The 11934-nt window shown below is 44.1% G+C and overlaps 1 long non-coding RNA gene across 1 annotated transcript in view; it reads left to right on the forward strand.

The window, feature by feature from the left end:
• The window catches only part of LOC126955202 (uncharacterized), a 94860-nt gene extending 83988 nt beyond the window's left edge, over positions 1-10872 (forward strand). Inside the window, exon 2 of the long non-coding RNA XR_007725836.1 lies at positions 10581-10872. This is a non-coding gene — a long non-coding RNA (uncharacterized LOC126955202). The remainder of the gene's footprint in view (positions 1-10580) is intronic.
• Positions 10873-11934: the final 1062 nt, after the last annotated feature.

Below are 11934 nucleotides of genomic sequence, written 5' to 3' on the forward strand. Positions count from 1 at the left end.
TGAGGTCAGGAGTTAGAAACCAGCCTGGTCAATATGGTGAAACTCCATCTGCACTAAAACTATGAAAATTAGCCAGGCGTGGTGGTGCACACCTCTAATCCCAGCTATTCAGGAAGCCTGAGTAGACCGAGGCATGAGAATCACTTGAACCCAGCAAGCACAGGTTGCCATGAACCAAGATTGCGCCACTGCACTCCAGCTCGGGTGACAGAGCAAGACTCCAACTCAAAAAAAAAATTAAAAAGCCAAGTAGGCCAGGCATGGTGGCTCACGCGTGTAATCACAGAACTTTGAGAGACCAAGGCAGACAGATCACTTCAGTCCAGTTCAAGACCAGCCTGGGCAACACGGCGAAAACCGGTCTCTACAAAAAATACCAAAAAAATTAGCCAGGTGTGGTGGCGCATGCCTGTAGTGCCAACTGCTTGGGAGGCTGAGGTGGGAGTTTGAGGCTGCAGTGAGCTGTGATCGTACCACTGCACTCTAGTGGGGAGCTGGCCTCTTCTCCCAAAGGAGCCAATCAAGTTAAATGCTCTTCTTTTTAACACCCAAGGACGGGCACATACAGTGGAGTTCTGGTCTGGGTGGGTAGAGGGAGGGCTTTCTGATGAGAGGAAAAATGCTAGATCTGATTCTGAGGGTGTGCCGGTGGCAGTGGGAGTGATGGGAGGGAAGATATGGCCCCAGGCTTAGGGACATCCAGGCCAGGACTGGACTGCACTGAGAACCAGGGACACAACTTTGGATCTATGCAACTTATTCCCAAATAGTTCAGAAAAATTTATATATATGAATATACGTATATATGTGTGTACACATACCTACATATATGTGTACGTAAAAAGAGGAGAGAGAAATCTGAGCCCAGGAGGTCAAGGCTGCAGTGAGCTATGATTGTACCACTGCACTGTAGCCTGGGTGACAGAGTGAGACCCCATCTCAAAAAAAAATATATATATATGTCAAGTACCAGTTCCAGGAAAACCCTGCCAGATTGGGTTTTCTTCCTTTACTCAGCACCAAAAGAGCCATTCTCATACTGAATGTGAACTACCAGGATCTTCAAGTATTTCAATCATTATCATCTAACAAAGTCAGCTGTAAGCTAATTGTTGCCCCATTTTCCAACTGATTTCCACAAGACAGCACAGATTCACTCAGGTTCAGGCCTGGAAGAGATGGCAGAGGCCATGGAGTCTAAGTGGCTTTACCAATGAAAAGACTGCCAGACGCGGTGGCTCACGCCTGTAATCCCAGCACTTTGGGAAGTCGAGGCAGGCAGATCACTTGAGGTCAGGAGTTTTGAGACCAGCCTGGCCAACATGGCGAAACCCCATCTCTACTAAAAATACAAAGATTAGCCAGGCATGGTGGCACGTGCCTGTAATCCCAGCTACTTGGGAGGCTGAGGCAGGAGAAACGCTTCAACCCAGGAGGCAGAGGTGAGCCAAGATCATGCCACTGAACTGCAGCCTGGGTGACAGAGTGTGACTCTGTCTCAAAAAAAAAAAAAAAAAAAAAGACCAAGGCGCTTAGTGTTTGGTGGAGCCAGAAGAAGGACTCACCCTTCTGACTCTCGGTTCAAAGCTCTTTCCATCTGTATGAGAAGTTGCCTGAGTCTGTACTTTTGGTTTCTAGTCCACCTCTTCCTTAGTAGAACAAATCCATCCTAGAGAAATTTCAGGGAGCAAAATGGAGTAAAAACAAAAAACACCATGCCTACTTGAAATAAAGGTGCACTACAGTTTCTACTAGATAGAATAAAAATATTAAAAGAGGCAACTAATCTAAAAAAAAAAAAAAAACCCATACAAACAAAATCCACTTCCTTTTGTATCATAAAAAACAAAACATTCTTACTGAGAAGTATAGAGAAGAAAATTAAATTAACCCATAATCGCATCTCCCACAGACTTATTAGCATTTTACTCTATTTCCTTGAAGGATTTTTTTTTAATCCATGCATGACCAAAAAATGTAACTTTATATATATAAAGAAAAAAAGTAACATCTCAATTTTAGAAATCGATAACATATTTAAAAAATTACTGCACTGTACTCAAAAAGTTATGAAATAGACGGATGGGAAAGAAAAAGATAACATCTCACAGTTTCAGGGATGAGATGTAGGTACATCGGTTTTCTGCAAAGGAAGGATGGATTAAGAGAAGAGGCTTGCTAATATGTAGGGACTCATATGGGATTCTGGAAAGGTGTCCTTTCAGTATGGGGTGGTCGCTCCGGTGTTCCAGGAGCACATGGCTCTGTCTGGTCATTGAACGTTCCCAGGGCTTGTGGGCCATTTGGACAGCAGCCAGCGACAGCAGCCAGCAGATGGGCAGCTAATAGCCTTCCTTCTCCAGTGGCCCAGTGCCAGGGGACCATTACCCACACCTGAGTCTCCCAGCAGCTGGAGAGAAGGCAGGTCATCCCATTGCTCTGTGGACTCAGTTTGGGTCAGAGACAAGGACAGGCTCAACAGTAGGTCAAAGTGAGGCACTGACTTGGCTAAGAGGGTCTCTGTGTTCTCATCTGTAAAAACATGACTCAAGAAAGGAACTGCTAAGCCAATCATCCAGAACACTAAAAATAGAATTTTCTACTGAGTCCTAAGCCAGAGCCAGGTCCTGGGCAAGTATGCTTTATATCCAAAACACAGTGTCCCCAGGCTGAAGGAAGTGATGGATCCCAGTAACACAGATTTCATTGAGTTGGGGAGCATGGGCTTATGCAGCAGTTGAGCTCCTCCCCGCTCCTGGTGACCCCAGGGGTAGGAGTAGGGGACTCACCCATGTCAGGAATAGTTCCAGTTCGCCTGATGAGGAGGCAATATGGGGTCATGACTAAGAGTAGCGACTCTGGCATCTGACCGTCTGGATTCAAATCCCAGCTCTACTTCCTGTAACACTGGGAGAAGTTCTTTAATTTCTCTTTGCCTCTATTTCCCATCTGTAGAATGGGGATAATTAAAAGTACTCGTGGTTATTGTCACAGGGTTGTTGTCACCATTAAAAATGATAATGTGTGGCCGGGCGCGGTGGCTCAAGCCTGTAATCCCAGCACTTTGGGAGGCCGAGACGGGCGGATCACAAGGTCAGGAGATCGAGACCATCCTGGCTAACACGGTGAAACCCCGTCTCTACTAAAAAATACAAAAAACCTAGCCGGGCGAGGTGGCGGGCGTCTGTAGTCCCAGCTACTCGGGAGGCTGAGGCAGGAGAATGGCATGAACCCGGGAGGCGGAGCTTGCAGTGAGCTGAGATCCAGCCACTGCACTCCAGTCTGGGCGACAAAGCGAGACTCTGTCTCAACAAAAAAAAAAAAAAAAAAAAAATGATAATGTGTGTAAAGTGTTTGGCAAAGTACCTGGAGCTAAATGCTCTATAATTTCTAGCTATTACAGTAATTAGAGGTCACCCTTACCCACATACCATCCATGTTCTCCTCCTCTCAGCATGTGCACATGCGCGCGCGCGCACACACACACACACGCACACACACGCACACACACACACAATAATGTCCCCGAACCCCATGAGAAGGCTGATCCGCCAGGCACAGCCATCTCCCACAGAGCACTCTGGGATCCAGGGCACAAACTGCAGCACTGGGGGAAGAGAGGCCCTCCCGGGTCTCAACTGCTGTTCTGATGCCTACAGTTTCACAAAACCCTCCACGCACATAGGAACTTCAGGGTTTGCGCTCAGTCTCTCTCTTTCATTTCTACTGAATCTCAACCGAGTCCTTCTTTCATGTGACACCTCTGAGCGGCTCTCATGGCTCCTCTGTGTGAATTGGAAAAGATGCTCATATCGCCCAAGCAAATGCAACCCAGTGGCCAGATGTCAGCCCACTTGCCCCTTTGGCCAGGCCCTCTTGTACTCTGAACACCTGGACTTTGTGGCCTGAATGGCAGAATGGAGCCTATGACATGGCCTCCCCTTCATTCCTCTTCTCTTCCTCTCTCCCTCTTCAGCACCCTACCCAGAATGGCTTCTCCCTGAACCCCCTCCTGAAACAACATCAACAAAAAGCCTTAATGTGTATCAGCTCATGCAAATAGATATTTGGGTGGGAGTAGGGAATATCATTCGTCTACACATGAGAATTATCTAGAATGTCAGTTAGGGACCAGCCAGAATACCCTACTAATACATGGTTATCTTATTTAATCCACCAGGCACCCTCATGAGCAACTTTTATTATCTCCATTTTAAAGATGGGGAAACTAAAGGCCAGAGAGGTTAAGTGACCTACCCAATGTCACACAGTGTAAGTAATGAGGAACATCAAACCCAGGTCTGTTTTACTGCAAAATCTACCCTCATAACCACTAGTCAGGTTCATCATAGCTGATGTGATCCAACTTCCCAATGGTTAAAACAAGAGCTACTCAAAGCAATCAAATATTAAGATGTAATCAGATATTATCAAAGCAGTTATACAAAGAATACTGTGAAGTAAATAAAAAATGAATCAATATATTTATCAAAAGTGATCAAAGTGTAATTATGATGGGTAATCAAATCAATCAAGTATTAATATGCATTAGCATTTTCAACATCTAATTATAGAGCACATAATCAAAATATAATGGTGACAAGGGTAATAACAGTCACTCTTTAAAATTGCTCATCTAAAAATTCAACATTCTTATCCAACCAGAGCCAAATCCAAACTCTAATAAATCTGATGGGCATCACTCAGAATCCTTCTCTGGTCCCACGAGGACCCCTCTAATTAGAGTGCTCATATCGTTTATCCTTTGCATTTTGAAACTGAAAGAGGACTGTATTAATAATTACATCAGATCAGTTGGTACAGGCAGACACAGACATATGAACACCTTACCTGTAATAAGCTCTGTTCCCAAAATTTAAAAAAATTGAATCCAAATTTTAAAAAAATAATTATTAAGTCCATATTTTGTGTGGAACCAATGCTAGATATTAGAAATATAATTAGCAGCAAATTATCATTTCAGGTTTCATATTTTCTGTTAGGAAACACAGACAAGTAGATCTTAGAAAGTTAAGCTGCAATGCAATAAACTTCACAGTGGGGACAAAACAGAATGCTGTGGAAGCACATAGAGAGAGAATTGTTGCAGTTATCTATTGCTGCACAAAATACCATCCAAAAACGTAGTGGCTCAAAGCAATAGCAATTTTCTTATATCTCATCAATGTTGTGGGTCACAAATTCAGGCAGGGTTCAGCTGGGTGATTTTTGTGTTAACCGTGGCGTCAATGGGAGTCACTCAGTGTCATCCATTTTGTGGGTGAGCTGGTCTGGAGAGTACAAGATAACCCAGTTACATGTCTTGCTCCCTGGCAGACATGGCTGGAATGCTGGATCTAATTGGAATTGTCCCCTAGAACACCTACATATGGTCTCTCTACCATGGTGGCCTTGGGTACTTGGATTTCTTACACAGCAGCTCAGGACTCCAAAAGTGAGTGTTCCAGCAAATAAGGTGGAAGTTGCATGACCTTTGATGACCTGGCTTTAGAAGTCACACCATTTCGCTTCCACCATACTTTATTGGTTGAAGCAGTCATGAGTACATGTCAAGCAGATGTGACATAGCTTCTACCTCTTTGGAGTGAGTGTCAAATAACTTGCAGCTTTATTTATTGACTCAAGAACCAAAGCCAGGTTTTGAGGATAGAGGCAGGATTCTAGAGCTGAAGGATGACTAGGAATTAGCTCACAGAGAGAGGGGAAAAGGATAGGTGGAGTTTTGCAAGGGTCCCCAAGATGAAAGAGGCCATGGATTGTTTAGGAAAGTGAAAGTGGTGAAGCAGGGTGTGTAAGGAGAATGGAGAAAGAATTTGCACTGAACAAATGCGTGAGATGATGATACCGAATTCAAAATCTGGCGATGTTTGAGTTCAGGATCTGGCACAAAAAAGATGTTCAATAAATAAGAATGAATGAACAAATGAATGAAAGAATAAGCAGAGTGAAAAGAGAAGATGGTCTAACATAATGCTTTCAGACTTCTTTTTTTTTTTTTTTTTTTTTTTTTTTTTTGAGATGGAGTCTCACTCTGCACTCATCGCCCAGGCTATAGTGCAGTGGTGCGATCTCGGCTCACTGCAATCTCTGCCTCCTGGGTTCAAGCTATTCTCCTGCCTCAGCCTCCCAAGTAGCTGGGATTACAGGTACCCAACACCATGCCCAGCTAATTTTTTTGTATTTTTAGTAGAGACGGGGTTTTGCCATGTTGTCCAGGCTGGTTTCGAACTCCTTACCTCAAGTGATCCACCCTCCTCGGCCTCCCAAAGTGCTGGCATTACAGGCGTAAGCCACTGTGCCTGGCCTGGACTTTCTTTAACAGAAACCTTAGGAAGTAATACCTGTTGTATTTTTTATGTGTATAGTTGTGATAGATTACATCACAGCCTAATACACAAAAGCACATACACACACTTCTATGTGTTAAAGTTTCAAGAAATAATATTAACCTGTATTATGGGTAATACACTCTGACATCCAATCTGTTCTCTTCAATTCTATTTCATTATTTTCCAAATGCAGGTCATAATTCACGGAATTGGTTCAAGGCTCACCAAGGCTTTGAGACTCACAGTTTGAAAGACACTGGTCTAAAAGAAAGAGCAAAGCTTAGAGACATGAGGGTCAAGTTAAGTCCTGATTCCATTCCTTGTGATTTGAGCAAGACACACTTACCTACTTAGTTCCATAATATGTATTTCACAAAGTTGTTTTGAGGTAAACAAAAGATGCAAAAATGTCACTGAAATCTACAGAGCATAAAGCATAAAAGTGTCCTTTATTTTCTTTCTTTTTTTAACATCCCGCAGAACTGACTTTCTGTGAGCATCATGATTTTCAAGCAGGGGATGGGGCTAGCGTGTCTCCAGGAACTGGACGTGGGGAGACCGGACAGCCAGTTATTCTCTTCGCCTGTCAGGCCAATTCCCCACCCTTCTATTCCTCTCCCCTTCTCTTTGGATTGCATCACCCAATCTGCTTGATCTTTGGCTTCCATTTCTATTTGACCACTGAGTGGCACCAGCGGGAAATCAAAGGACAGGAAGAAAAAGACACTGGAGTGCTGAATCCTCTGTTTCCTCCTCACCTGGCCACATCTTGGCAGTGGCTGCACTCTAATATGACCACAGCTCCTGCCTTCCCAATTCTGTAACATCAACCCCCACCCCAGCTTCATCAGGCCTGGGGAAGCACTAGCCCCACTGTGGCTAAACCTGGAGCGCTTCATACTCCCACTCCTCTCAGTAAATAACCTCGTCACTAAACCCTTTTCCATGAGACCCTCTGAGAGTGCCAGATATCCCCTATGTGATCTGACTGACCCAAGAGGTCACATGAAAATGGGCCTAGGACCCTTTGTATTTGTGGACATGGGAACCAAGAGAGAGAATCAACAGGCTGGGATGACATCATCATTGGGCATTCTAGACCTTCAAAAGCGTGTTTATCCTTCAGGTCATCCTACACTGACTATGATGTCAAAGCCAAAGGTTAAGTCCTGCTTCTCTCAAAACTCCCAAATCTCTCCCACCTCTGAACTATTACCTAAAATTCCTTTAACCAAAGACCAAGTGTTTAACTGGGTAAACAGGTAAACAGACATTAAAAACTTTTAAATATGAACTTCTTCCAGAGGAAACACATTGAAGTGAACATGTTCTGGTTTCAGTTGGGGTGAAACCTCTCGTCTCGGTGCTTTTGCTCCCTGAATGATCATGACCTTGAGAAGGATGTGTGTGTGTGTGTGTGTGTGTGTGTGTGTGTGTCAGGGGGGGTGGGTGCTGTGGGACAAGGGATAAGAAGAGACACTGTGATGTTGTGATATAATAAGAAATACATATATTGGTCTTTCTTTCCTGCACACAGCTCCTAAAACCCTTGGAATCTGGGAAGAAATAAGGGTTTATTTGTGTGCTAAGGAGGTGACTGATGGCTGGGAGCTCCTGGATTGCTTTGGGATGGGGGCTAGTTGGATGGGAACCAACCACGTGATTAGAGGGCTTTCAGCCCCATCCCCAGACCTCGGAGGAGGAGAGAGTGGCTAAAGGTTGAGATGATCATCAACGGCCAGTGATTTAACCAGTCATGTCTAAGTGATGAAGCCTCTATAAAAACCCAAAAGGACAGGATTCTGAGAGTTTACAGGTTGCTGAAACATGTGGAGGTGGTGGAGGGTGGTGCATCCAGAGAGCGCGTGGGAGAGCTGTGCCCCTACCTCTATGACTTGTCCCACGCATCTCTTCCATCTGGCTGGTCCTGAGATGTATCTGTTGGGACTCACAAAACAGTGCCCCGAAGTATGGTGTTCTGGCCTGCTGAGTGCTTTGAACTACAGGAGAATCTCTCTGACCTCCCGGTCCCTTGCCTCTCACCTCTCATTCCCTCCCAAGGCCCTCTTGAAGCACCAAGAGATGTTTTCTCTGCAATTTCCCGTATCTGACTAAGGGAAGTTCCTTCATTATGGATGTAGTTGCTGTGAACCTCCTCCCTGATATCTTCATTAACCAGAGAAGATTAATTCACACAGCAGGAGATGAGACTAGAGGACTCAACTCCCAGGACACAAGGCCTGGACAGACTTTTCACCTATTCTTCTGAGGGCGGCTACCTGCGAGATTTTATCTGCACAATAAGACAATCTTTATTCACAACGCAGTCTCTCCCCTCACCCTCCGATAGCTTTTCACCACCACCCTCCAGGAACCTCCAAGTTTCGATTTCTCTGTAGTTCAAACTGCTATTTAAGCTTCAAGTATCTCGCCCTTTTTTGAATCTCATACTTTGAGATTCTCCCATGCATATGCATTATAAATTTGCGTGCCTTTTCTCCTGTTCATTTATCTACTGTCAGTTGATTTTCATAGATTCAACTTATCAAACCTTCAGAGAACAGAGGAGAAGTTTAAAACTCCCATACAAGTCCTTTTATAATAAATGGGTAATACTAAGTAAATCACTTTCCTGAGTTCTGTGAGTAGTGGTAGCAAATGATCAAACTTCAGGAGGGGGTCATGGGGACCTCTGATTTATAGCCAGTAGGTCAGAAACACAGGTAACAGGCCAGGCACGGTGGCTCATGCCTGGAATCCCAGCACTTTGGGAGGCCAAGGTGGGTGATTCACGAGATCAGGAGTTCAAGACCAACCTGGCCAAGAGACCAGCCTGGCCAATATGGTGAAACCCCGTCTCTACTAAAAATACAAAAATTAGCTGGGCATGGTGGCGTGTGCCTGTAATCCCAGCTACTCGGGAGGCTGAGGAAGGAGAATTGCTTGAACCAGGGAGGTGGATGTTGCAGTGAGCCGAGATTGTGCCATTGCACTCCAGCCTGGGTGACAGAGCAAGACTGTCTCAAAAAGGAAAGAGAGAGAGAGAGAAAGGAAGAAAGAAAGAAAGTGTGAGAGAGAGAGAGAGAGAGAGAGAAAGAAAGAAGGAAGGAAGGAAGGAAAGAAGGAAAGAAAGAAAGAAAGAAAGAAAGAAAGAAAGAAAGAAAGAAAGAAAGAAAGAAAGAAAGAAAGAAAAAAAAAGAAAGAAAGAAAGGAGGGAGGGAGGGAGAGAGGGAGGAAGAAAAGAAAGGAAGAAAGAAAGGACGGAAGGAAGAAGGAAAGAAAGAAAGAGAGAAAGAAAGAAAGAAAGAAAGAAAGAAAGAAAGAAAGAAAGAAAGAAAGAAAAAGAAAGAAAGAAAGAAAGAAAAGAAAGAAAGAAAGAAAGAAAGAAAAAAGAAAGAAAGAAAGAAAGAAAGAAAGAAAGAAAGAAAGAGGGGAGGGAGGGAAGGAAGGAGGGAAGGAAGGAAGAAAGGAAAGAAGGAAGGAAGGAAGGAAGGAAGGAAGGAAGGAAGGAAGGAAGGAAGGAAGGAAGGAAGGAAGGATGGAAGGGAGGAAGGAAGGAAGGAAGGAAGCAAGCAAGCACAGGTAACAACTTGGACTTGTGTCTGAAGTGAGGGCAGTCTTGTGGGACTGAGCCCCTAACCTGTGGGATCTGACACGATTTCCAGGTGGACATCATCCTTTCTCTTGGTTCCTTTTTTTTTTTTTTTCTTTTGAGCCAGGGTCTTGCTCTGTCACCCAGGCTGGAGTGCACTGGCACCATCATAGCTCACTGCAGCCTCAACTCCCCAGGTTCAAGCGATTCTGCCACTTTAGCCTCCCAAGTAGCTGGGGCCACAGGTGCATATCATCACACCTGGCTAATTTTTAAAAAAATTTTTTGTAGAAACAGGATCTTGCTATGTTGCCCAGGCTGGTCTTGAACTCCTGGGCTTAAGCAATTCTCCCACCTCAGCCTCCCGAAGTGCTGGGATTACGGGCTTGAGCCACCATGCCCAGTCAATAGCATCAAATTGAGTTACATTGTATGACAATTAAGTCAGTGTCTTCCACAAAGTGGAGAATTGCATGGTGTGGAGGGAAAGCCCATACATTTTGGTGACCAGAACTGCGACAGTATAGGAGAGGAAAAGTTTTTTTTTCCCAGCAAGCATTGATGACACAAAGATATCAAAGCGAAACTAGACTCTGGGAAGACAACCAGACGATGATACAACTCTGCCTCCTACCCAGGTAATCTTCTCATCTGTGAGGATATGGAACTCCAACCTCTTCCTGGACACCTGATGATCCCCTTGTGATGGGCTTGGAGTCTTGAAACAGAACTATGAGCTCATCTCATATCCCAATCCAGCAGCATGGAAACCTCAGACTGTAAGGCCCAAGACTGGCACTTCTTCTTTCCCAATCCTTTTCTTTCTCTCTCTCCTTTCTTTTCTCCCTTAATTCCTTCTTCCTTCCTCCCAGGATTTACACTATTACCTTTTAGGCAAAACATCCTGAATATGTAGAATAAACTAATTAAGTCAATTTCCCAACTGTTATTTGTTAAGCCTATGCAAGATCTCAAATTTTAGTTATTTGTATGCCTACTATGCAATTTTTTCTATTCTGTGGGCCACCAATATTCTTTTCTCTAAGTCAACTAATTCTTTAACTTAAACCCTGTTTGAGTTTCATCCTGGCTGGTTGTGGTGTCTCACACCTATGACCCCAGCGCTTTGGGAGGCCAAGGCGGGTGGATCACTTGAGCTCAGGAGTTCGAGACCAAGCTAGCCAACATGGTGAAACCTCGTCTTTACTAAAAACACAAAAATTAGCCAAGCGTGATGGCATGCACCTGTAATCCCAGCTACTCAGGAGACTGAGGTGGGAGGATCACTTGAACCTGGGAGGCAGAGGTTGCAGTGAGTCGAGATCACCCCACTGTTCTCCAGCCTGGGCAACACAGCAAGTCTCTGTCTTTTAAAAAACAACAACAACAACAACAACAACAAAAACCCTTTATCCTAAATACAACACATCAGTAAAATAACAGATTTGGTTAACTTGTATTTTTTCTTATTACACATTAAAATAAATATATTAAATATATTTCTAAAAAGTATAATACTGTCAATATATAAAAAGAAAAATATTTGTTGTGTGCTACTTAAAATCACCTCACTTATCACAGATGGTGCATATGCCACACTTTAGAATTTTTTAGGAGTACAAGCACAATCCTTGCTGTCACAGAGCTTTACATCTGGTAACAGATAAAGGGAGAGGAAGATTTCACAGCAGCTAGATACATGGTGAAAAGGCAGACTATAGTTAAATCCCAAAGCGTGAGGCCAAGGCAGGAAAGAAAATGAGAGATCAGAAAAATAGAGACGCCAGCAGGGGAGAGAAGGGCCGACAGGCCAGGAAGGATGAATCCATGCTAAATGTATTGATGTAGAGGTTACATTTAAATCTCCAAAGCCTCCCCAAAGCTACAGGACAAATGGCCAATTTCTCAGCACATCTGCCCCCTCATGACTGACCTCTGACCATCCTTGTGGGCTAATCTCCCAGCATATTCCTAGACAGTCTCTTTTGTAAA

Source organism: Macaca thibetana, chromosome 5 (assembly GCF_024542745.1).
Source record: "Macaca thibetana thibetana isolate TM-01 chromosome 5, ASM2454274v1, whole genome shotgun sequence".
Lineage (NCBI taxonomy): Eukaryota > Metazoa > Chordata > Mammalia > Primates > Cercopithecidae > Macaca > Macaca thibetana.